The following is a 22,496-nucleotide window of genomic DNA, read 5'->3' as shown; positions in this document are numbered from 1 at the left end:
GATTCGTATTTCTTTGTCTCGTATTCATCAAAGTTCGCCCAATCCGTCTGTTTAATAGGCTTTCCAGTACTTGATTTCAACAGGAAGGTCAATTTGTCCATATCCCTTATTTCCGAGATTTTAACCAACCATTCTTTCACTGTGGGCATCTGGTTTTCTTTCCAATGTCGTGCTAATACTATTCGCGCTGCTGTCGATAGGTACATCCAAAGGATGTCCTCGTTAGCATCCAGCATGAAGTCTTCATCAGTTAGTCCTAGTAAAAAATATTCGGGCTTTCTTGGAAATCTGATCTTAAGGATTTTTTGGGCTTCTTCCTGTACGCCTTGCCAGTATTTCTTTACGACGGGGCAGGACCACCACATATGAAAATAGGTGCCTGAGTGATACTTGTGCGCCAGCTGTGCCCGTACCTTTGGAAGTCAGACTTGGCCACAGTGGTCCATGCTCTCGTTACATCTAGGATAGACTACTGCAATGCACTCTACTTGGGGTTGCCTTTGAAGACTGCTCGGAAGCTTCAAATAGTCCAACGAGAGAGGCAGCCAGGTTAATAACTGGGGCGGCATACAGGGAGCATACAACTCCCATATTACGCCAGCTCCACTGCTCCCAGTTTGCTACTGGGCACAATTCAAAGTGCTGGCTTTGGCCTATAAAGCCCTAAACGGCCCTGGCCCAAATTACCTGTCCGAACGTATGAGAGAGAGCTATTCAACCTGGTTCGGGACCTAGGCATCGCTCATATTTAAACGTGTGAAAAAGACTTTGGGGTCATTGTGGAAAACAAGTTAAACAGGAGCCAACAATGTGATGCAGTGGCAAAAAGCCAATGGGATTTTGGCCTGCGTCAAGAGGAGCCTAGTTCCTAGATCTAGGGAAGTCATGCTCCCCATGCTCTATTCTGCCTTGGTTAGACCACACCTGGAATATTGTGTCCAATTCTGGGCATCACAATTGAAGAGAGATGTGGACTCTAATCTGTGTCCAGAGGAAGAAGGAAACTCAGAGGATCAAAGGTCTGGAGAACAAGCTCTATGAGGACAGAGTGGCTTCATGAGCTGGGCATGTTGAGCCTGCAGAAAAAGAGGTGGGGAGGAAACAGGATGTAGGCCATGTTTAAATATGGGTCGATGGGTGAGGGGAATATGCCATAGGGAGGAGGGAGCAGACTTCCTTTCTGCTGCCCTGGAGACTAGGATGCAATGAAGGAATGGCTTCAAACTACAGGAAATGAAGGAGATTCCACCTGAATGACTGTTGAGGAAGAACTTCGTGACTGTGAGAGAGAGCTATTCAGCAGTGGAACTCTCTGCCCTGGAGTGTGGTGGAGGCTCCTTCTTTGGAGGCTTTGAAGCAGAGGCTGGATGGCCATCTGTTGGGGGTGCGTTGAATGCGATTGTCCTGCTTCTTGGCAGAATGGGGTTGGACTGGATGGTCCATGAGGTCTCTTCCAACTCTAAGAGTCTATGATTCTATATTACTGAAATCTGCGCAGAATCAGACCCTAAGAAGTTAAGCTGAGCAATAGAGCCGTCCGGTCACCATCATATCATTGCACCAGCACCGTTTGATGGGGAGCCGTTCTCAAAGGGAGCTTCTCAAAGGGAGCTCGACTTTCCTCTTCTTCTGATCTCCTTTCCTTTTTTTGCTGAATCTCCACTTTTGCTGAAACTCTCTCCGTTGCACCCAAACGGGTAGAAGATGCGATTCTGCGCGATCCGTCCGTTGTTGGCTCTCTCTCCCGGCTTTAATAGGAACCATACGCACCGAAACCATTTTGTGAAGGGAAGATTATCTATGGTATTTGTCACTTTTCTCTCCCTCCTCCCCTCCGTACCGTTTGCGTGGGGATTTTTTTGCCTTTTCGTCGGGCCTCCTCCGTCTCCTTGGCAGAAAACCGCCGACTATAAAAACCATTCCCCAGAACAGCTGCGAGGAGAGAAATGTCATCTCCTCCCTGCTCCCCAAGCCACTAATCGCCCCTTTTGCTGACCCCAACGAGAGCAATTATGCATCCTGGTTATTGTAAACGGAACACAAAACACCAGGCATACCTTCCGATGATGTCATGTCTAGACGTATCACTCAGGTATAAATTATATCGAGAAAAACGTAGCTTGTGTGGTAGAAGATATATATATATACTAGCCGTCCCCTACCGTGCCTTGCTGTGGCCCAGTCTGCGTATATGTGTTTTGTGTGTGTGTTTATTTGTGTATATGTGGTTTGTGTGTGTATATGTGTGTGTGTGTGTGTGTTTGTGGTTTTGCGCATGCATTGTAATATTTTTGGGGGTTTTTTTTTTGGCTTTTTAAATCTCTTCCACTGTGTTTTTCAGTATTTTCATGAGTGATGGTCACTTGTTGGCCTGATAGGTGTATTGGGTCCACATTTGATGTCAATTCGTCCAGTGGTTTTTGAGTTATGTTAATCCCACAAATGAACATTACATTTATACACACACACACACACATACACTAGCTGTACCCGCCATGCATTGCTGTGGCCAACCTTCCCTCCCGCTTTCTCTTCTCTCTCTCTCTCTCTCTCCCTTCCTTCCTTCCCTCCCTCTTTCCTTTCCTTCCCTTCCCCTTTCCCTTCCTTCCCTCCCTCCTTCCCTTCCCTTCCCCTTCCCCTTCCTTCCTTCTCTCCTTTCTTCCTTATCTTCTTCCCTTCCTCCCCTCCCATTTCTTTCCCTTCCTCTTTCTGTCCTTCCTTCTCTACCTATTCTTGGACTGCAACTCCCAGCAGTCCTCCTGATCGATCTACCTACCTACTTACCTAGCTATCTCTATCTAATCTATCTATCTGGAGGATTGCTGGGAGTTGTAGTCCAGGAATTGGAAATTGAAAATATCCAGGAATTGGGATGCTCTCAAAGAAATCCAAGGAGAAGAGAGCTTGGAGCTTGGAAGCAGTGCATTTGGATCATCCTCCTCTCCTAAAAGGCCTAGTCTAGGGGATGGGGATGCTGGGAGCTGTAGTCCGGAAGAGAGTGTGAATATGCTATTGTGTGTTTTGTTTGTCGGGGGGGGGGGTTGGTCATTTTTGCACATGCGCTGTAGTGTCTTTTTGCTTTTTTGGCTTTATAAGTCTCTTCTGCTGTTTTTCAGTGTTTTTATCAGTGATGGTCACTTGTTGGCCTGAGAGATGTGTTGTGTCCAAATTTGGTGTCAATTTTTTAAAATTACGTTAATCCCACAAACGAATATTACATTTTTATTTATATAGATGCTCATGATTAGCCTTATGGTTTTATGAATGCATACCTGGACACACATTCATGTATAATCCAAGTTTTGGAACTCAGCTTCTCAACACAGATGAATTTAGTTTGCTCTGAGTTACCGGAGAAACTTTGGTGCAAGGCAGGAAATGGAGGAGGGTTGTATTGCAAGAAAAATAAAAAAGAGAAGGATTGTATTGCAAGAGGATTGGGGTCTATTACGACTCCTAGATCCCTTTCATATGGACTATATATTAATGACTTTGGTAGACATTAGACTAAAATTGCATTGGCCTTTCCCACTGGTGCGTCACACTCTCGGCTCATGTTCAGGTTGATGTCCATTACCACTCCTAGATCCCTTTATATTAAGGACTTCCCTAGACACTAGACTCCAATGGATGCAGCCTAGGATTGCATTGGCCTCTTCTGTTGCTGCATCACACTCTCGTCTCATGTTCAGCTTGGGGTCCATTAACACTTCTAGATCCCTTTCATATGGACTATATATATAATGTGACCCAAAGTGACCCATTTAAGGTGGAATCGGGTGTCAAACAGGGATGTGTTATTGCCCCAACTCTATTCTACATCTCCATTGCTATGATACTTCACCTTGTTGACGGGAAGCTTCCCACTGGAGTGGAAGTCATCTATCGGACAGATGGCAAGCTGTTTAACCTCAGCAGACTGAAAGCCAAAACCAAGGATACAACAACATCTGTTATAGAACTCCAGTATGCTGATGACAATGTCGTCTGTGCACATTCAGAAGAAAATCTACAAGCCACTCTAAACACCTTCGCAGAAGCATATGAGAAACTCGGCCTGTCACTGAACATCGAGAAAACCAAAGTGCTGTTCCAGCAGTCACCAGCCATCCCCTCCCCAATGCCAGAGATACAGCTTAATGGTGTAACATTAGAAAATGTTGACCATTTCCGCTACCTTGGCAGCCACCTCTCCACAAAAGTCAACATTGACAAATACAACACTGCCTGAGCTCTGTGAGCGCAGCATTTTCCCGAATGAAGCAGAGAGTGTTTGAGGACCGTAACATCCGTAGGGATACCAAGGTGCTTGTCTATAAAGCTATTGTCCTTCCAACCCTGCTCTATGCCTGCGAAACATGGACTGTCTACAGAGGTCATATGCAACTCCTGGAACGATTCCATCAGCGCCGCCTCTGGAAAATCCTGCAAATCTCTTGGGAAGACAAGCGGACAGACGTCAGTGTGCTGGAAGAAGCAAAGACCACCAGCACTGAAGTGATGCTCCTCCACCATCAACTCCGCTGGACTGGCCACGTTGTCTGAATACCTGATCACCATCTCCCAAAGCAGTGACTCTACTCCAAACTCATGAATGGGAAACAGAATGTTGGTGGACAGGAAAAGAGATTTAAAGATAGGCTCAATGCCAATGTTAAAAAATGTGGCATAGACACTGAGAACTGGGAAGCCCTGGCCCTTGAGTGCTCTAGCTGGAGGTCAGCTGTGACCAGCAGTGCTGCAGAATTCAAGGAGGCACGAGTGGAGGGTGAAAGAGAGAAACGTGCCAGGAGGAAGGCGCATCAAGCCAACCTCGACCGGAACCGCCTTCCACCTGGAAACCAATGCCTTCACTGTGGGAGAAGATGCAGGTCAAGAATAGGGCTCCACAGCCACCTATGAATCCACAAGGAAACCCATCATGGAAGACCATCTTACTCGTCCAACGAGGGATCGCCTAAGTAAGTAAGTATATATAATGACTTCCCTAGACACTAGACTCCAATGGATGCAGCCTAGGATTGCATTGGCCTTTTCCGCTGCTGCGTCACACTCGGCTCATGTTCAGTTTGACTCCTAGATCCCTTTCATATGGACTATATATATCATGACTTCCCTAGACACTAGACTCCGATGGATGCAGTCTAGTGCATTGGCCGCTTCCGTTGCTGCATCACACTCTCGGCTCACGTTCAGCTTGGGGTCCATTAATACTCCTAGATCCCTTTCACATCGTGGGATGCATTGAGCCTTGCTCTGCCTCGACTGCATTACGATTACAGTTGCTTTCGGAGAACGAGACAAAGGGGCCGCTAGGGAGGAAGGAAGGAAGGACGTTGTAAGATCGACGGCTCTAATAAATGATGTGTTGGCATCTCTCTCTCCCCACCCCCCAGTCGTGGATTAACAACAGATGTATTACACTAATGTCTATTTATACGTTAATCTAAAACAACTGCATGGCTGCGAGGGACAGGAATCCCCCCTCTTTCCGCTTTCTTTGCTGCCAAGGCTGGGAAAAACAAAGAACGGGAACGTGGGGGGCAAAAAGGAAGACAGGCAGGGGTGAGTGACATCCAAGAGGAATGCGCACCCTCCAGCCTCCCATGCTTTTATGTCCGGTTGTCACACAGAATGGGATATGAAGGAAACAGGGTGCACTTTGGGAGACATAACGCCATAGAATCGTAGGGTTGGGAAAGATTGACAGGGTCCCCTGGTCCAACTCCCATAAGTATGTAAATGTCTGTCTATCTATGATAATAATTATCAACAGATCAGATAAACAAACAAACAAACAAGAAGATCTGAACAAATATTAATAACAAGGTTATATAAAAATAGATATTATTTAACACAGGTTAAACATTCCCTTAAGTTTATGATGTCATTTATTGACGACAAGCGAGCGCTGCGACACAAAAGCTGGCTACTGTTAACGTTGGATTCTGAACTGAAGTAAATAGTATATGTAAGACTCATCCGTTCATCCAGGAATGCCTCATAGAATTGGATGGATAAGTGTATGTCAGATGTCACTATAGAAGGAACAATAGAAGGCTTTATTTCTCAAGCATACACTACTGTTACAAGCAAAGTTCCATCTGACAGTTGGTTTCCCTCTCATCTCCCATCCATCACAGCCCCATTTCCATGGAAAACCTCTCCCTTGCTTCAAGTGATCTACAGGCTAAACATGACCAGGATGTAAATCCAGGCATTGATGGTCAAACTAGGATTTAGATCTGAAAGAAACAACATTCTGGTTTGTGGGATTATTACAGACCAACCCTTGTAAAAGTGTGACTAATTCCTGATATAAATTCAGGATTTCTTTGGGAGGGGGGTTCTTGTTATCAGAAGAAACTCCCGTATTCTAAGACTATTGGTGCAGCACATTCCACATTAGCTGACCATCTTACACTCAATGCATACAGTATGGTTACAAGCAAAGTTCCATCTGACAGTTGGTTTCTCTCTCACTTCATATCAATCACTTTGGTCCTCCCCGTTTCCATGGAAACCCTCTCCCTTGCTTCAAGCGAGTTACAGGCCAAACATGACCAGGAAGTCTATCTATCTATAAGGAAGGAAGGGAGGGAGGGAGGGAGAAAGAGAAAGGGGGAAGGCATGAGGAGGGAGAAAGGAAGGAAGGAAGGAAGGAAAGGAAAAAGAAGAGAAAGAAAAGAAGGAAGGAAGGAAAAGTGAAGGGATGTGGGGGAGAAAGAAAGAAAGAAAGAAAGAAAGGAGAGAAGGGGGGATTCTGATCCCGTCCTGTGGGGGGTATGAGCTCAGTGTGTCTTGTGATGCAGTGGAGTTAATTGGCTTAAACATTAATGTTTAGGTTTTTGGTATGTAACCTATTGCCAGCTGCTGCTTGGAAGCATCTGAGAATGAACTCTCAGAGAGAACTTTAATGTCCTTTGGATTGAAACGCCTTTGGGAGAGAAAGGAAGGAACAGAGAAGGCAACTCGCAAGCACTCTCCTTCTTGGCCACTTGCTATTCAACGTTGATCACAAAATGCCCCATTCTCTGTCTGTTTGCAGCTTGGATATTATTGTCAATGAGAATGGCCACAGCGATGATGGGCAAGTTTTTGAGTTGAGCTCTTTAAACAGAGGCTGGAGGGTCATCTGCTGAGGGTGCTTTGATTGTGTTTTCCCTGCCTGGCCAAATGGGGGTTGGATTGGATCCCCTTGGGGTCCCTTCTAACTTTAGGAGTCAACAACAACAACAGCAACAACAATTCCATCTTCCTGTCTGGCCAAATAGGGGTAGGACTGGATGGCCCCTTGGGTTCTCTTCCAACTTCAGGAGTCTAACAACAACAATTCTATCTTACTACCTGGCCAAATATGGGTGGGACTGGATGGCCCCTCGGGTTCTCTTCCAACTTCAGGAGTCTAACAACAACAACAACAACAACAACAACAACTCTGTCTTCCTGTCTGGCCAAATATGGGTGGGACTGGATGGCCCCTCGGGTTCTCTTCCAACTTCAGGAGTCTAACAACAACAACAACAACAACAACAACAACAACTCTGTCTTCCTGTCTGGCCAAATATGGGTGGGACTGAATGGCCCCTCGGGTTCTCTTCCAACTTCAGGAGTCTAACAACAACAACAACAACAACAACAACAACAACAACAACAACAACAACAACTCTGTCTTCCTGTCTGGCCAAATATGGGTGGGACTGGATGTCCCCTCGGGTTCTCTTCCAACTTCAGGAGTCTAACAACAACAACAACAACTCTGTCTTCCTGTCTGGCCAAATATGGGTGGGACTGGATGGCCCCTCGGGTTCTCTTCCAACTTCAGGAGTCTAACAACAACAACAACAACAACAACAACAACTGTCTTCCTGTCTGGCCAAATATGGGTGGGACTCGATGGCCCCTTGGGTTCTCTTCCAACTTCAGGAGTCTAACAACAACAACAACAATTCTATCTTCCTGTCTGGCCAAACAGGATGGAACTGGATGGCCCCTTGGGTTCCATTCCAACTTTAGGAGTGTAACAACAACAATTATTCTATCCTTCTCTGACCAAATAGGGTGGAACTGGATGGTCCCACCATGGGGTCCCTTCAACTCTAGAAGTCCAACAACAACAGCAGCAGCAACAACAATTCTGTCTTCCTGTCTGGCCAAATAAGGGTGGGACTGTATGGCCCCATGGGTTACCTTCCAACTTTAGGAGTCTAACAACAACAGCAACAACAATAATTCTGTGTGTCCATCTGTTGGGGTGGCTTTGAACGTGATTTTCCTTCTTCTTGGCAGGTGGTTGGACTAGATGACCCATGGGGTTTCTTCCAACTAAAAGATTCTATGATTCCTGTCTGACCAAACAGGGGTGGGACTGGATGGTTCCTTGGGTTCCCTTCCAACTCTATGAGTCTGATGATGATGATGATGATGATGATGATGATGATGTTTAAAGTGATCCTTGGGGACTGTAGTCACTGGTGAAGTGTGTCCCTGTGTTTTCCCCAATGGCCCCTTTCTCTCTTTTCACAAGTGCCTCTTCTTTGCATCCCAGCGCTTACCCCTTCAGCCCCATGGACACCATTAGCCCTTTCCTTGCCTTTCCCCCATCCCAGTGTCTCCATCATCGCTCACCCTTCTTGTGCACTTCACCTCCTTTTTTGGTCTGCTTCTCTTCAGGGTTCGGACGGAGCACCGCCATACACTTGTGGGGCTTTAACTATTGATTGCAAACATATTGTAAGCATATGTTCTTGGCATGGGAGGACTTCTTTGAAAAAAGAAATCATGCATGCATAACAATAAAACCACATTAATAACTAAAAGAGTGGCAGCGGAGTGGGGGGCGGGAGGGATCGTAGTTTGCCAACAGCTCCAAATGATGTTTCTGGGAGTGGAAGAATGCATCCTTTTTGGTTTTGCAGGACACAGAACTGGCTTGCTTTTAGCCATAGAAAGACCCTTAAATGCCCATCTGACAACAGTGTAGGCCTTAGGGATATGCAGGTATCCGTTTTCCCTCGGGAACTTCTGAAAGTCTGGCTGATTCGGTATTCGGAACAGCCGAAACGGATTGGGTAGGGCCAGCCCATCCCAGTTCATGTGGTTATGAATGGCCAAATCGACCGAGTCACACTCAACCTCCTTTCTCTCTGCTTTCCTTCTTTGACTATTGGGTTGTGTATTTTTTTTTTTTTGCTCCTTTCCTTCCTTTTCCCTTTCTTTCTTTAGAAGATGAAGCTGAGTGCTTCCCAGTCTCCTTCCCAAAGGCCCCTTCCATAGCAGAGGGCATGATGGGAGTTGAAGTTTTTCTCTCTGTTTCTCGTTTCTTTGTCAGCCAATCAGTGCTGGTTGTGCCCATTCTCTGATTAGCTGACGATGGATGTGACCAGCAGTGATTTCTGCTTGGCTGAGAATGGACACAACCAGCAGTGATCTCTGATGGGCTGAGAATGGATACAACCAGCAGCGATCTCTGATTGGTTGAGAATGGACGCAGCCAGCAGTGATCTGATTGGTTGAGAAAGGACACAACTAGCAGTGATCTATGATTAGGTGAAAATGGATGCAACCAGCAGCGATCTCTGATTGGCTGAGAATGATGACAGCTAGCAGCAATCTTTGATTGGCTGAGATTGGACACAACCAGCAGTGATCTCTGATTGGCTGAGAATGGACGCAACCAGCAGTGATCTCTGATTGGCTGAGAATGGATGCAACCAGCAGCGATCTTTGATAGGTTGAGAATGGACGCAACCAGCAGCAATTTCCGATTGACTGAGAATGGACGCAACCAGCAGTGATCTCTGATTGGCTGAGAATGGATGCAGCCAGCAGTGATCTCTGATTGGCTGACAATGGATTCAACCAGCAGTGATCTCTGATTGGCTGACAATGGATGCAACCAGCAGCGATCTTTGATTGGCTGAGAATGGACGCAACCAGCAACGATCTTCGATTGGCTGAGATTGGACACAACCGGCAGTGATCTTTGGCTGAGAATGGACGCAACCCTCAGCGATCTCTGATTAGCTGACAATGGATACAACCAGTAGCGATCTCTAATTGGCTAAGAATGGAAGCAACCAGCAGCGACTACAATTCTCAGAACCCTATTTAGGTTACGGTCCATATTATAATTCCCCAAAATTAGTGGATTGACGAAGCATTCTGAAAGTTTTGGAGCCCTATTTTGGAACCGGCTCGGAAAACAGGACAGGGGGCCTGCCGAAAACAGATGGGAATACAGTAAGGTTTTGTAGTGTTATGCACACCCCTCGTAGGCCCTGCCTTTCCAAACAGTCTTCAAGGGCAGCCCCAGAGGAAAGGAAGAATGTGGAAGTCGTGTCTATCCCACTCTTAATCCCAAGGATCTCATCCTATAAAAGTTATTTGAACAGTGAAGTCTCATTTCAGCAGCAGACTAAAAAGCAGATTCAACAATTTGACACGTTTTTCTAAAAAAAAAAGGACAGTTCCGAACCCATTAAAATAGTTTAAGACAATTTAAAAAACGATGCAGATTTGGATGAGGCTGGATTTCCAGATGTTGAACTCAGCTGTGACCTCTCTCTCCTCCCCCTTTATGTTCACTTGTTAGTTTCCGTTCAAGCCATAGATTTCAACATTTGGTTAAAAGCAAAGGAGTCTCCTCATTGAGAGAAAAAAGCGGGGTATAAGTCAACATAACAACAACAGCAACACAATGGCATTGTTGTTGGGTGCAAGAAGCGACTCTTTGCTCTACCAGCATAAGACACGACTTACTCGGGAGGCATCCTGGTGTTGCAATGAATGCAATGCAACTTGCGCACTAAGAAATGAAATTAAGAAGAACGAAATTAAGAGAAACAATGAGGTTGATCTTTCCTGGCTCGATCTTCAGATCGATTCACGACTTTGTGCCATTTTCAACTTGGCCTTCTTGGGATTCCAATGCTGGCATCACACTGTTGTATCTCAGCCTGTTCAGCCTTTGATTGTGTGTGATGTTCATGTTGATATTCATGATGAGAAGGGGGATGATGTTCATGAAGGGAATGGGGATGTTGATCTGGTTCCTGGTGGATTTGGAGATGAGGGGTTGCTTGGGCCTGAATGGAGTTTAAAAGAGAGGCCTAAGTTGCGGCAAAGGGATTCTCAAGGTCCCAGCTTGAGAAAAGCCTTTCACCATGGTTCCCTGAGCAGTTATCTGGGATTGTAGCTGATTTTGAGGTACCAGGTGCAGGAGTTAATGATGGGAGCAAGACCTTGAATAGGAAAAGAAACAGAGTAAACAGTAAACGGTAAACAGATGCAGTTTGGGCAACAATTAAGACGCTCAGCTTGGATTCAACAGAAGATTGATAATGAACTGAAACTAAGAAAGAATGCGCTTCTAGCAGTTTTGGAGTCAGGGAAGAGTTTATAATATTTTGGGAGAGACAATTGTTTCAGTTGAGTCAATGTTGGGATAACATCAAGTTTCATGTTCCAAGGACTTCCTAGCTCATGTTTTGCCTATGGGATACGCTTTTTGTATTGTTCATGGATTCAGGTGCCTAGTTTCATGGATTTCCTTTGACTCTTTGTTCCTGTCTTCCTTTGTATCTGATTTATTTCGTATCAAACGCATTGCATAAATCAGTATAAAACTGATAAAAATAGGTGTGCAGGCGGCTAAATATCTTTTGACCAAAAACGGGCAACAGCAACTGCATTTGTATCTGATGAACTATATTGGGTTATTTTTCTGTGGATTACTTTTTACTGCTTTGGCTACATATATTCCTAAATAAACTGCTTGCTGATTTTACCCAGCTGGTGTGGTGTTTAAAGTCAGAGGCGATTCTTCTCTGGAGTGTGATACATGTGTTGTTTAATATTCGGCCAGCCTGCATCCTTATTCTTACACTATAAGGAAAGAGCGAGAGAACAGGGTTCAAATCTCTGCTCAATGAGGAGAGTCCATTGGCAATCCCTGGGCAAAGTCACACATTCTGAAAACACTGCAGTCCAATTACATTGGGTCTCTAGGACCTGGAAGCGCGTTAAAGGCACACAACAAGGGGGGCAGAGGAAAAAATGTTACGTTCAGCAAAGGATAAGAGGGAAGCTCTAACTACGGAAGGAGTCTACCGTATAGCTGTGGACAAGAACACAAAACTGCAATGAGTGTAATGAACATAGGAATGGAACAATGGATGACGGACCTGGATCATGTTTTCAGTGATGAGACGCCAGTGAATGACTATTGTTAATTATATAGGATTGTTTAGGTGTTATGATGTTACTGTTTTTTACCGTGTACTGTATTTTGCTGTTTGTTGTTAACCGCTGTGAGTCGCCTACGGGCTGAGAACAGCGGTATACAAATAAAGTAAATAAATAAATAAATAAATAAATAATAAAAGGCATTGTAGCCTTAATTTGCCCAGAAAAATTAGCAGTAGCGGAATACATGGTGAATCAAACTGGACACAGAATACTGTTATTTGAGAACACCGATATTCTGGACTGCTCCAGCAAGCACTTTGTCAGAGTATATAGAGAAGTCACTGAAATCCACAAGCACATGGACAATTTCAACAGAAAGAAAAGAAAACCATGAAAAGGAACAAAATTTGGTTATCAGTAGTGAAAAACACTAGATTTGAGACAGTGACTAATGAATGCCACCCAGACACAGAAGGCCTCCAGACAGGAAGCATTGAAGGGCCAGTGAGCCCCACCCAGGATAAAGATGTTTTCAGGCAAGAAACAATTCAAAGCGAGCAAAGGCTGGGCTACAATGGTCGTTTATCCCACCCTGGACACTCCACTGGCTTGACTACTATAAGATACTCTGAAGATAGCAGCCACAGATGCAAGCGAAACATCAGGAGAAAATGCTGCTAGAACACATCGGCTATACAGCTTGGAAACCACACAACACCCCAGCCATTGACCCTCTTTAGAAGAAGGAAGTTTTGGTCCACAGCTTCTGGAATTCTGCTTCTTCCTCTTCCTTCCTGGGAAGTGCAAGGAGCCCTCCCCTCCTGTCCTCTCTCCTTGGTGAGTTAGCGGATTGACAACTATGTTTGCACTGATATTACCCAAATCCTGTTTCACATCTGCTGGATAGCCAGCTGATCAAAAACTTCTAGCATCCAAGTCTTATTTATTTATTTATTTATTTATAGCATTTATATTCTGCCCTTCTCATCCTGAAGGGGACTCAGGGCAGAGCACAACATATAAACTGCAAACATTCAATGCCAAAACATACTAGACTATACACATACAAAAACATTAAAATCCCTTATCTTGACGTTAAAACCCTCTAGTTAAAACTGTCTCAACAACCATATCGAATTTGGTTGGCATACTAAGAGTTCCTATCTCCACCTCATTACACAGTCCCAAAGGCTTGGTCCCAAAGCCACGTTTTTATCATCCTTCTGAAGGACAAGAGGGAGGGGGCTGACCTGATCTCATTAGAAAGGGAGTTCCATAGCCAAGGGGCAATCATTGAGAAAGCCCTTTCTTTCATCCCCGCCAAACGTGCCTGTGACGATGTGTAACTTTTATTCTTATGGTTATGTGTTGTTTAAACAGTAGTTAATAAATGGTAAGTATGTAGGATTATATTTTGTTAGAGATGGTGACCGGTAGAGTTACAGGGAAGACTGAAATCTCTAGGTGGGGATTCAGGGAACTAGTCTGTAAGCCGGTGAGCTACAGAGAACACTGATTTCTCTAGTGGGAAAAACAGGGAACTAGTCTGTGACCAAAGAATTACAGGAGAAGGTAGTTGATCCTGTGGTGTGTGGAAAACTATCAGGAATACTATAGTTAGAGAACTATAGGGAGGACTGGTTCTTTAATATTAAGAATCAGGGTTTGGCTGTGAGCCAATATAGTTAGATAAGCCAGGTGGCTTATTTGTAGTAAAAGAACGCTTGTTGAAGAAAGATATATCTACTCAAAGAAATCTCTTAAAGTCTGTACCTAAAGTTACTCATAAAACCTTACTAATGTAACCTATCAAAATTTGTGCCTCTAGAGAAGAAACATCGAATCTGTTATACCTTGCTTGTTCCAATAAACTTGTTACTGTTTTCCTCAAGCCTTGCCTGATACAGTTTCTCCTAAGTCAAACAGCCTACATAAGACGTAAAACCAAACCAGGGACAGAAAACGCTACGCTATCAAATAAGTAAATCCTTCTTTGTAAAACAGCTCCTAAATTGATGCTGAGAATTACTGGGCTTCCTCACAGATTAGGTGCCAGTAGTTTTACGCCCCTTCACAGCGCCTGTGATGGTGGCAGGACCGAGAGCAGGGCCTCCCCAGAAGGGTTAATCTCTGTGGTGGTTCATAGGGGAAGATGCATTCGGACAGGTAAATTGAGCCGATGTAGTTGCTAGATACAGGAGATCTCCATTATAGTGTGTTTATTAAGTATGGTGAGTTTACACATAATGGGAACATCACGGCACACCTCAATTTAACTTCTGTTTTTATAGACATTTTTAATGTTTGTTTCTTGAGAAACTTTTCCCTTCTGTGTGCAGTCACCATTAAACCATTACATCATTATTTCATTGCTGTGAGCATGCGTGTTCTGTCATGCGCTGGGCCTGTAATGAATTGCTTTTAATATAGGACGTGCAACTTTTGCCCAGCGGGAAGCCAGGGGCCCCCGAAGAGAGGTTCTCAAATATTTTCCACCACAAATGGTCTTTAGATGGCTTGTGAAGTATAACAAAGTCTTTTATTAATTAACAATCAAACAGAAACTTCTCTTGTCTTCAATAAAGTTAAACAAATGCTTCCAGGCTTTTATGCAACTGGTGGCTTCCTAATCTTGTCCACGAGGGACAGGCAATTGTCTTCAATAACTGTTTCTTTACTTTAAAGGAAAATCCCTTTTTAACTTCTCCCAGGCTGACTGTAATCTAAGCCTTACTGATGTGGGCTCCGCTACCGGGTCGAACTGAGTCTCGAGCACCGAGTGGACCTACCAGTAAAGCAGTAAATTCTCCAGCTGGAGATCTTTGTTCTTCCAAACTGTTTACCCTCCGAAATTCCTCAAAGCTTTAGGGCTGTTTCCCTGGAAATCTTTGGAAATCTTTGGGTACTCTTAAGACTGTTCTCCCCCGGAAAGTCTTACGGGTTGAAGCTTTTTTCTAAATTAGTTTTCCTTACTGAGACTAACTAAAAATGGCTCCCTTCCCTTCCCAATTGCCCTGAGCAAGGGGCGGAACCAAAACTTAACGATGATGGACAGGTGACTTGCCCTATGACTGCAACCAAAGGAAGCCACCCTTCTGCAGAATCCCTGAAACCTTGGACTGCAAGCAAAACATTTAATACAAAGCAAATAAAGTTGGAGCTCGTATTGGAACCCCTCATGTCAGTTCTAGCTAATTGGCCTCCTAGTTTTTCCCATCATTTATCAGAAGATTTGTGGCCTTGCTGTGTCAACCAGTTTTCTACTCCCAAATACCTCACTCTAGTTAGTTAAGCTTTGTAGTCTTAGCAAAACAACTCACAAATCTGTTCTTTGAAGTTTCATACTGGGTCAACCTGCCCCATTCGGAGGCTGCTACAAATAAGCTATTATGCAATTATCAATATACACGCAGTGTTGTTTGCAAATTGAAGCGGTGATGATACACATTTGCAATTATTGTTGAGTACACTTGTTAAGCAGTTATCATTAGCAAATACCACGGAAGCTATTATTAGCAAATATTGTTAAGCAGTATCTCAGATTTCAGTTAATCCAATCTATGTCTCTTCAGCACTTTGCAGCCATTTAAATATGCTGGGGACAGAGGGAGAAAGCTTGAAAAGCAGACAGAAGCCGGGACATTTCAAAAGTGGAATAATAGAGGAATAATAATTTGGGATTTTCTCGGCCAAATCAGTGGACTCATTGTCACTGTGATCTTGAACTGGCCGCATAACCAAGCTCTTCATCCGGTGGTCTCTTACAACTCAGTGTTTCTGCCGTTCTGGTATCCAATCCTCTTTGGCTCAGGGCAGCTTCAGCTTCGGTATCAGATGTACTTGGAAAACATCCCACGGCTTCTCCGTTGCGATTTCTCACATTTGTTGCTGGTTTGAGTCAGGCTTTTCCTTCAATTCCCTCGCTTCTTGAAGCAACGGCCTGGGTTTTTCTCTCTCTTTTATTCCTCCTCTTGACAGGCTTCCAAGATCGCAAGGCCCTGGATCCCAGGTGTTTGAAATGAATGCCGACTTTGTGCAAAGTCAAGACAGGAGGGTTGCAGGGTTCCCCTCCTCCTTTTCTGCCGGCTTCCCTTCTCTTAATGCTTTCAAGACGAGGAGATCCCAAGGAGACGTCTGGACAGTATATCACCCCCAGGTTCCTGAGAGATATTGACTCAGGAGCCGCTGGAGAGAGGCTTCCTTGACCTTTGTCTGCTTCAGAAGGAAGAAGCAATAACTTTGCAATCAGTGTTGCTTTGGGGCTGGTATTGGGGTGGGGGGGGGGGGGGTCTCCTTTCCATGGCCATCCCAGTTATGGGTAAAGAGACATCTGCAACAACTGTAACTCTCCATTCCCCCCACTCTTCCTTCCTCTCTTGCCTCATTGACGCTAAAGGACTCGAACACTGTCTTCGTACAAAATATACAATCTACAGACGGCTCAGAGACATCCATTGTTGCACTCCAGAGCAGGAACACCTCTTACTTGAAACACCACACCAGCTTGGTAAAATCATCAAGCAGTTTATTGTAGAATACTAGCTGTCCCCTGCCACGTGTCGCTGTGGCCCAGTCTGTTGATCTGGAAAATAAAGTAATGAAGAAGTGTTGGTTTCTAGTGTATGTAATGTCTTGATGCTTGTGGGTAAACAGTATTTCTTGCTGTTTCTTTGTCAGTGTTGATGTGGAGAGCGTCTGGTCTGCCCATCCTGGAACATGCAACATATCATAGTCCTTCTTTAAGGGTCCCTTTCAAATCTATCATACTATATCTCTCTCTGTGTGTGAATCATATCTATCTATATCTATGGCTGGATGGCTCTTTGTCAAGAGGGATTTGATTACGTTTTTTTGACCTTTCTGCTGAAGGGAGTTGGACTGGATGGCCTTAAGTATTTTCTGATGGTCATGGGAGTTCTGTGTGGGAACTTTGCCCCAATTCTGTAGTTAGTGGGGTTCAGAATGCTCTGATTGTAGGTGAACTATATATCCCAGTAACTACAACTTGCAAATGTCAAGGTGTATTTCCTCCAAACTCCATCTGTGTTCATATTTCGGTGTATTGAGTACTTGTGCCAAGTTTGGTCCAGATCCATCATTGTTTGAGTCCACAGTGCTCTCTGGATGTAGGTGAACTACAACTCCCAAACTCAAGCTCAATGCCCACCAAACCCTTCCAGTATTTTCTGTTGGTCATGGGAGTTTGTGTGCTGAGTTTGGTTCAATTCCATCCTTGGTGGAGTTCAGAATGCTCTTTGATTGTAGGTGAACTATAAATCCCAACAACTACAACTCCCAAATGTCAAAGCCTATTTTCCCCAAACTCCACCAGTTTGCATTTGGGCATATTGAGTATCTATGCCAAGTTTGGTCCAGATCCATCATTGTTTGAGTCCAAGGTTTTCTCTGGATTCAGTTGAACTACAACTCCTAAACTCAAGCTCAATGCACACCAAACCCTTCCAGTATTTTCTGTTGGTCATGGAAGTTCTGTGTGCCAAGTTTGGTTCAATTCCATCGTTGATGGAGTTCAGAATGCTCTTTGATTGTAGGTGAACTGTAAATCCCAGCAACTACAACTCCCAAATGACAAAATCATAATTTTTTGAGTGATGGTCACTCCTTGTGTTGTGAGATGTTTTGTTGCCAAATTTGGTGTGATTTCGTTCATTGGTTCTTTTGTTTTTATGGTACTCATTATGCAAAGAGCATTTATAGATAGATAGATATGTAGCCCAAGCAGTAAAAAAATTAGTAAAACAGCAAAAGTCTAAAATCCAAGATAAACCATAAACTTTAAAAATAAACCAGTACATAGAAATCCATGAAGCAAGGCACTTGAAAACATGGAACAAAACAGCAGGAACTCTCAGGCAAAAACTTAGATTTGGCAACAACTTGATACATGAAACATAGAGCACTTGAAAACGAAACTGGCATGAATCAAAGACGTTGACTCGACTGAGACACTAATCTCCCACAACTCATTATGAACCCTTTCCAAAGGCTGAAACTGACAGGGAAGCATTGTTTTTCATTTCCCCACAAGATAACGGTTTGTTATCTTTCTTTTGCTGTAGACCAGGGGTTCTCAAAATAAGGCCCTCCAAGGTCATTAAACCGGCCCTCACTCAGCATCAACCTAAGTCTGAAATGGGAAGCTTCCCACTGGAGTGGAAATCCTCTATCTATCGGACAGATGGCAAGCTATTTAACATCAGCAGACTGAAAGCCAAAACCAAGGTTACAACAACATATGTTATGTCACCTCACTACCTCTGAGGATGCTTGCCATAGATGCAGGCGAAACGTCTGGAGAAATGCCTCTAGAACATGGCCCTATAGCCCAAAAAAACCCACAAGAACCTAGTGATTCCAGCCATGAAAGCCTTCGACAATACATATGTTATAGAACTCCAATATGCTGATGACAACGTTGTCTGTGCGTGTTCAGAAGAAGACCTACAAGCCACTCTAAACACCTTTGCAGAAGCATACGAGAAACTCTGTCTGTCATTGAACAGAGAAAACTAAAGTGCTCTTCCAACAGTCACCAGCCAGTCCCTCTCCAATGCCAGAAATACAGCTTAATGGTGTAACATTAGAAAATGTTGACCATTTCCACTTCCCTGGCAGCCACCTCTCCAAAAAGTCAATATTGACACCGAAATACAACACCGCCTGAGCTCTGCGAGTGCAGCATTCTTCCAAATGAAGCAGAGAGTGTTTGAGGACTGGGACATCCGTGGGGAGACCAAGGGGCTTGTTTAGAAAGCTATTGTCCTTCCAGCCCTGTTCTACACCTGTAAAATGTGGACTGTCTACAGATGTCACGCTCAACTCCTGGAACGATCAAATCAGCACTGCCTCCAAAAACCCCTGCAAATCTCTTGGGAAGACAGGCAGACAATGTCAGCATGCTGGAAGAAGCAAAGACCACCAACACTGAAGCGATGGTCCTCCGCCATCAACTTCACTGGACTGAAGGTCACGTTGCCCAAATGCCCGACCATCGTCTCCCAAAGCAGTTGCTTTACTCCGAACTCAAGAATGGGAAACACAATGTTGGTGGACAGGAAAAGAGACGGAAAGATGGGCTCAAAGCCAACTTTAAAAACTGTGGCGTACACGCCAAGAACTGGGAAGCCCTGGCCCGTGAGCGCTCCAGCTGGAGGTCAGCTGTGACCAGCAGTGCTGCAGAATTTGAAGAGGCACGAATGGAGGACGAACGAGAGAAATGTGCCAAGAGGAAGGCATGTCAAGCCAACCCTGACTGGGACCGCCTTCCACCTGGAAACCAATGCCTTCACTGCGGGAGAACATGCAGGTCAAGAATATGGCTCCACCGCCACCTACGTATCCACCACCAAGACACATCACTTGGAAGACCATCATCCTCGGACTATAAGGGATTGCCTAAGTAAGTAAGCATTTGTGTTCTCCTTCCGTTTCCCATTTGTTTGGGATGCAAGGAGGATCTCTCCTGGAGGCAAAACAGACCCAGGCAGACAGATAGCCCATAAGGTCTCGTTCACGGCGCAAGACGTAAACATCTGCTTAACATAAAGCTTTGCTGTAGAGGAAATAAAGAGGGGATTAAGATTTCTCCTTCCTCTTTCATGGCAGCTGGAAATGCGATACGTTGGTCACAAACGCAGCCTGGAATGTAGCATTGTCTGTTTTGGGGCCTGGGGCCTGGAGCTGAAGAGTAACAGCCATCCTTTGGCTTCCCAGGTCTTGACAGGAGTTTGGGTTTGGTTTGCAACAGAGGCCACGATCCATCAGTTCAAGCTCATGTTTCCTTCAAATCTTCCCATTGATATCAGGGTAGTTGTGGGTGAAAGCAGTCGTGGATGAAAGAAGTTGTAGGTGAAAGCAGTTGTGAGTGGAAGTAGTTGTGGGTGGAAGCAGTCGTGGGTGAAAGCAGTCGTGGGGGAAAGCAGTCGTGGGGGAAAGCAATCATGGGGGAAAGCAGTCCTGGGTGGAAGCAGTCCTGGGTGAAACAGTTGTGAGGGAAAGCAGTCGTGGGGGAAAGCAGTCATGGGGGAAAGAAGTCATGGGTGGAAGTAGTCATGGGTGGAAGTAGTCATGGGTGAAAGTAGTCGTGGGTGAAAGCAGTCCTGGGTGAAAGCAGTCCTGGGTGAAAGCAGTCCTGGGTGGAAGCAGTCCTGGGTGGAAGCAGTTGTGGGGGAAAGCAGTCGTGGGGGAAAGCAGTCGTGGGTGGAAGCAGTCGTGGGTGTAAGTAGTCGTGGGTGAAAGCAGTCGTGGGTGGAAGTAGATGTGGGTGAAAGCAGTCGTGCGTGGAAGCAGTCATGGGTGGAAACAGTTGTAGGTGAAAATTGTGGTTGGAAGCAGTCGTGGGTGGAAGCAGTCATGGGTGGAAGCAGTCGTGGGTGAAAGCAGTCGTGGGTGGAAGTACATGTGGGTGGAAGTAGATGTGGGTGGAAGCAGTTGTGGGTGAAAGCAGTCGTGGGTGGAAGCAGTCGTGGGTGAAAGTAGTCATGGGTGGAAGTAGTCATGGGTGGAAGTAGTCGTGAGTGAAAGTAGTCGTGGGGGAAAGCAGTCGTGGGGAAAGCAGTCGTGGGGGAAAGCAATCGTGGGGGAAAGCAGTCGTGGGGGAAAGCAATCGTGGGGGAAAGCAGTCGTGGGAGAAAGCAGTCGTGGGAGAAAGCAGTCGTGGGTGTAAGCAGTCGTGGGTGTAAGCAGTCGTGGGTGAAAGCAGTCGTGGGTGGAAGCAGTCCTGGGTGGAAGCAGTCATGGGTGGAAGCAGTCGTGGGGGAAAGCAGTCGTGGGGGAAAGCAGTCATGGGTGGAAGCAGTGGTGGGTGTAAGTAGTCCTGGGTGGAAGCGGTCGTGGGTGTAAGTAGTCATGGGTGAAAACAGTTGTGGGTGGAAGCAGTTGTGGGTGGAAGTAGTTGTGGGTGGAAGCAGTTATGGGTGAAAATTATGGGTGGAAGAAGTTGTGGGTGGAAGCAGTCATGGGTGAAAGCAGTCCTGAGTGAAAGCAGTCGTGGGTAAAAGTAGTTGTTCTACCCCAGAAACTTTGCTTGTGTTTACTATCCACCCAAGCTCCCTAGCAATCGTTTTCTCCTCTCGAAGCAGCCCCGATGCAGAGGAATCCTTCGGGTTAAATTAAATCATTCCGCACCGATTGTCAAGCTCTTAAAATACCATACTGAGTTTGGCCCCAAAACTCGTATATAAATCAAGGATTAAAATAGTAGTTGTCAGGAGCAGGTGGAAACTCCGTTTCCAAGTGAAAGCATATTACTACTTTGGCACAGATTCGACAGAAGATATTTTTTCCTTCCTCTCGTCTCGTTTTTAAAAAGATTTGCGAAACACATGCAACGCTAAACCTGCTTTCCAACCCGTTTTTCGTATTGGAGAAGGTGGAAGACCTTGTCAAACTATGACTTCCAGGACTCCCATTGCATGGAACCAAGGCAGTGTCAAACTGCATTTATCCAACAAGTGAAGGAGGGAGATTGGACTCTGCATCTTTGCCTGTCTAAGCTCTAAATTCTGTACAGCCACATCGCACAGCACTTCACACTCTGCTCACCAATGTGCTGATGCTCAACTTTCGTATCCTGTTTGTTTTTGGATGCTCTGCTGTATATTTTAGGGTAGTTTTCCCTAACAATATGCACTTTTTTGTCGTGCCAGGAAAGACTTGAGAAACTGCAAGTCGCTTCAGGTGTGAGAGAATTGGCCGTCTGCAAGGACGTTACAAACGCACTAAAGATGTGCGATTGATTAAAAATGGTTCAAAATTACTTCCAAAACTGGTTGATGCTGGTACTTTATTTCTAAAGTGTTTCTAAAGCAGTAGTTCCCAACCTGTGGTCCATGGACCACCAGTGGTCCGCAGCCAATCCCTCTCCAATGCCGGAAATACAGCTTAATGGTGCAACATTAGAAAATGCTGACCATTTTTGCTCCCTTGGCAGCCACCCCTCCACAAAAGTCACCATTGGCACTGAAATACAACACCGCGTGAGCTCTGCGAGTGCAGCATTCTTCTGAATGAAGCAGAGAGTGTTTGCGGACCGGGACATCCGTAGGGAGACCAAGGTGCTTGTTTATAAAGCCATTGTCCTCCCAACCCTGTTATACGCCTGTGAAACGTGGACTGTCTACAGACGTCACACTAAACTCCTGGAACGATTCCATCAACATTGTCCCTGGAAAATTCTGCAAATCTCTTGGGAAGACAAGCAGACAAATGTCAGCATGCTGGAAGAAGCAAGAACCACCAGCACTGAAGCGATGGTTCTCCGCCATCAACTGCGCTGGACTGAAGGC

At 45.1% G+C, this 22,496-nt stretch overlaps 1 protein-coding gene across 4 annotated transcripts in view; it reads left to right on the top strand.

Moving 5' to 3' along the window:
* The window catches only part of COL26A1 (collagen type XXVI alpha 1 chain), a 97,711-nt gene that overhangs the window by 46,596 nt on the left and 28,619 nt on the right, over positions 1–22,496 (top strand). The gene's annotated exons all lie outside the window — the stretch shown is intronic.

Source organism: Anolis sagrei, chromosome 11 (genome assembly GCF_037176765.1).
Source record: "Anolis sagrei isolate rAnoSag1 chromosome 11, rAnoSag1.mat, whole genome shotgun sequence".
NCBI classification, from domain to species: domain Eukaryota; kingdom Metazoa; phylum Chordata; class Lepidosauria; order Squamata; family Dactyloidae; genus Anolis; species Anolis sagrei.
The sequence above is the reverse complement of the archived record's forward strand: the minus strand, read 5'-3'. Positions and strand labels throughout refer to the sequence as shown.